This window comes from Nothobranchius furzeri, chromosome 10 (genome assembly GCF_043380555.1).
Source record: "Nothobranchius furzeri strain GRZ-AD chromosome 10, NfurGRZ-RIMD1, whole genome shotgun sequence".
Taxonomy (NCBI): domain Eukaryota; kingdom Metazoa; phylum Chordata; class Actinopteri; order Cyprinodontiformes; family Nothobranchiidae; genus Nothobranchius; species Nothobranchius furzeri.
The window spans coordinates 26,301,464-26,306,074 of record NC_091750.1 but is presented as its reverse complement, the minus strand read 5'-3'; the positions used below and the strand labels follow the sequence as shown (position 1 = coordinate 26,306,074).

Below are 4,611 nucleotides of genomic sequence, written 5' to 3'. Positions count from 1 at the left end.
TAACATGGTGCACTTATAAAGTGGTCTGATAAAAGTTAATTGTACAGCTCTCATACTTTAATCCTTTTGCTTTTTCACCAAAGTCTTTGACAAACTTTCTAATAACAACTCAGACAATCATGTCAAATTCTAAATGTGGAAAATTATACACATTTTTGACATATAAACATTATAGCTGCACTGTTATTTGGTTAAAAGTATGTTGCCTTTCAACTTGATGATTGCTGGTTCTACATCTGGCTGCAGCCTTTTTATGTGGAGTCAGCGTGTTCTTCACTGACTATGTGTGTCTATGTGATGGATTTCTAGCCACTGGCCTCATTTAGCAGCAAAGCCGCCGACCTATGCCTAATGGTAAAACCACCTCTGTAGATTCCTAGTTATCAGAGGATTGATATTTTAACACAATGCTTAATTGATTTCAAGCAATGCCATCATATACTGCTTTGATGTTTACATTTTTTTCATACTCCAGCAAAAATGCACAAGCAATTTTTTTTTCAGCCAAGGCCAGGTTCAACTGGGAATCTGAGGTGACAACACAGATAATGCAGTAGCACAGGTCTGATGGTCTGATCTCTCAGACCATAAAGTAGTGAACTCAGACATCTGGGTAAAATGACAAAGAAAACATAAAAAACATCCTGGACCCATACAAAAACTAATCGTGAAACAGTTCTTGCAAGAGCTATGAGCAGAGTGTGATAAATCATTGAGGACAGACTGAGGCCTAGCTGTATCAGATGTAGTAGCAGTGTCTTACGGGCCTTATGAGCTGATGCTTTGTCTGTAGAAGCTGATCTGGCTGCTACTACAACTCCAGTGTAGGAATAAATTACTGCCAAACCTGCTGAAACAAATACTAAACAAGTGTAAGCTTTATCATAGTTATCTCGCTGAGTACTCTTAAACCAAGTAATGTCATAACAATAGTCTTTCATCAGGAGGTTACTCATATTTTCAAAAGAATATTCCAATAAAAAAGACCCCGAGTTAAATTGTTAATGGAACTAATAGCCCAGCTTGCGATAATAGCCACTGCTGTGTTTTTGGTAGAAATGATGGAGGCATGCCTCAGTGGGAAGCACACAGCTACATATCTCTCCAGTGACATCACTACCAGTGTGAGAGGAGAGATTCCTCCTGTGAGATTGGCAATTGTAGTGATGGTACCACATGCAGGATATGTCAGTCTTACTCTACAAACAGCAAGTAGAAAGAGAAGCTGACTCACTACCAGGTGAGCAGTGTCTGCAAGTAGGAGGTTATACAGAAGAATATAACGGCAGGTGTCACGAAACACTGGTTTGCTTCTCAGAGTAAATAACATGGTCCCATTAATGCAGAGAAACACACAGGCTGGAACCGTGGAAAAACCACAGAGGACCACTCTTTCCAGTAAACTCTGATACAACAATACATCAGTGTTATTGGAGTAAGAATCTGACACATTTGACATTACAGAGAGACTATTAAAGATGTGTAGGGTGTCAGCCTGTTCTTGTGTGAAAACAAAAGCAACAATAAATTCAGTTTACCAGATAAAACTCAAGCAGTTTAGAGACCAGAAAAAAGACACAATAGTTCAGACTTCCACCAGGGCAGAGTTGGTCTGCAGGGTTTCCCTGACTTCACCTATGATTTTATGATCTGTCCCTGGAAACCTGCTCACGTGACATAACGTTTACCAACGTTTACCAGATCAGTGATGGGTGATGTATTCTCTCTTGTCAACCATTCAGTGGTAGCCGTTTTCTCAACGGACTGCCCCTAACTGCCAGTGTTTTTGTGTATTTTTGCTGTTTTGTGAAGGGTCAGAATATTGTGCTCTGTGACCATGTAAATACCAAACTTACCAAAAGAAAGTGTACACTCACTTTTTACATCAGGAAAAATCACACATGGATGGAAATCAAATTTAGGGCCATGATTTTTACTCTGAAGGTGCAGAAATTGGATGACTCAAAACCTTTTGCTTTTAAATCAAGACAAAACTGAAGTTCTCATCTTTGGACATGAAATTCAGAAAAGGAAATTGCTTAGTCAATCACCTGACCTGAATGGCAATAAATTAGTCTCTGAGAACAATGTAAGGAACCTTGGTGTTATCTTTGACCAGGACATGTCATTCAAATCCCAGGTTAAACAGGTTTGTAGGATTTTCTTTTTCCACCTTCGGAATATTGCTAAGATTAGAAGCATCCTTTCCAGGAGTGATGCTGAAAAACTAGTTCATGCATTTATTACATCAAGACTGGATTACTGTAATTCATTGCTCTCAGGAAGTCCACAGAATGTAGTTAAAAGTCTTCAGCTTGTCCAAAATGCTGCGGCTAGAGTTCTGATGAGAATTAAAAAGAGAGATCATATCTCTCCTGTCTTAGCTTCCCTACATTGGCTACCTGTTAAATTCAGAATAGATTTTAAGATCCTCCTTCTCACATATAAAGGTCTTAATTATCAAGCTCCATCATACTTCAGTGATCTGATTGTTCCATAGGTTCCTAACCGAGCACTTCACTCTCAGACTGCAGGTTTACTGGCGGCTCCCAGAATATCTAAAATTTGGATGGGAGGCAGATCTTTTAGTTATCAGGCTCCTCTCCTGTGGAACCAGCTCCCAGCTTTAGTCCATAAGGCAGACACGTTGTCTACTTTTAAGAATAGGCTTAAAACTTTTTTATTTGATAGGGCCTATGGTTAAAATTTGATGTTAGCCCCGATCTGGACAAGTGGGGGAGTTGAGGGAGGTGGAGTGTACAGTCTGTAAAGACGGCTCTCCCTTGCCCTGCCTCCAACATGCCTCCATCTAAAAGGCTAGGTTATCCAGAATTATCTCTGTAGTTATGCTGCGATAGGCTAAGACTACTGGATGACATAACGATTACTTTCCACACTCGACTACTTTCTTCTACAATCTGCTCTTTAACTGTATTATTTCCTGCTATTTCAGCTGTTAACTTTATTTTTTCTCTAAGTGTTTTTCTCCTCAGAAGAAGCTACAATGATGTTCTGCTGAGCTGTGGTGGCCTCATGGAGGGGGCCATCGTCTAGCACACTGCTGCTAACCACTTAAACATTCTCCCTCTCCTGATAATAACTTTTTACTCTCTTTGACATTGAATGTGCTACTACTAGTTTATCTGTTTAATTATAGATTCACTAGGATAAATACAATAAAGTTTATCTCTAACTTCAGCAAGATGGCGCCCATGAGTGGCTGTACGTCTGCTAGGCTCCTGATCTGTTTTAGTTACTTGTTGTTTTTTTTATTTATTTTTTTCTCTATCTGGTACGGAGTCCCTGCTAAACATATGATCGAGACTTACTGTTGTCGATCAGGTCCGCGATGATCAACCTCCAGAACTCCGATACCGGACCCGCTTTCCCACCGCCTCTGGAACCTGGCGTTAACCCAGATCTCGGCCCTCTGTTTCCTGTCGGCCTGCCGCTGCCCATGAGGCCATGGAAGAGGAAACGGGGGAAGAGAGCCGGCTTCTTCGTTCAGCTTCGAAAGATCCTGAGAGGCGAAGCTCTACCTGATCGCTGCTCCACGGCTGTGTTGTGGCGGATCCAACAGAAACTTAACGGAGTTGGGTTGATCTCGCTGCTAAATGGAGCCCCTGATGCGGGACGCTACCTGAAGGCGTGGGAGACAAAGAACCTCCGCGGGCGTAGCCTGGAGTCGCTACGTAGCTTAGCCCGCCAGCCGCCCGCCAGCCGCCCGCCATTAATGAGCTCGCGGCACACACATCGCCAGATTCCTCCGCAAAAATTATGTTGATTAATGCGCGCTCAATCGCCAACAAGTCTCACATCCTCAACGATCTGGTCCGGACCAAAAAATTAAACTTTTTGTGGATTTCTGAGTCGTGGCAGCGCGAAAATGACGTCACTCATCTCCGTGAGCTCTGTCCTCAAGACTGCTCTTTCTTCTCTGCTCCACAGACCACAGGCCGCGGTGGAGGAACAGCTGTTATCTTTAAGAAACACTTTTCGTGCCAAATTATATCCTCAAACTCCTACAATTCATTCTAGATGATCATGATTAAAATTGGTCGAGTTCAACCAGTTTATGGAATTCTGGTCTATCGCCCACCTGGATCTACTTCATCCTTCCTGTCTGACTTTCAGGATCTCCTATCTTCAACTATTAAACTAGACAGGATAATCATTGTTGGAGATTTCAACATCCATGCTGAGGATCTATCTAACAGCTCCACTAGGGAGTTCCTAAACATGATGAACTCTTTTAACTTCTCTCAACACGTGTCTGGTCCCACTCACAGAGCAGGCCACACCCTGGATCTGGTCTTTTCCTACAGACTTCTTGTTGATATGCTGCAGATAAATAATGTTGTGTTCAGTGACCATAAGTCAGTTTCTTTTCATATTAACCTAAATTCTGAATCTCTTTTACCAGTCTCTGCTAAGCAACGACGTATTATCAACAGTTCTACCATTTTAAATTTCTCCTCCCTCTTTGACTTTGTACCTCCCTCCTCTGATGACGTAGAGCTCCTTACCAACTCATCTAATGATCACTGCCTCAAAATTCTAGATCAGGTCGCCCCTTACAAAACCAGCCTCAGTTCCAGTGCTTCCAGTTCA

At 42.1% G+C, this 4,611-nt stretch overlaps 1 pseudogene; it reads right to left on the bottom strand.

Moving 5' to 3' along the window:
• Positions 1–500: 500 nt before the first annotated feature.
• LOC139072033 (odorant receptor 131-2-like) lies at positions 501–3,731 on the bottom strand (annotated as a pseudogene).
• Between the last annotated feature and the right edge of the window lie 880 nt (positions 3,732–4,611).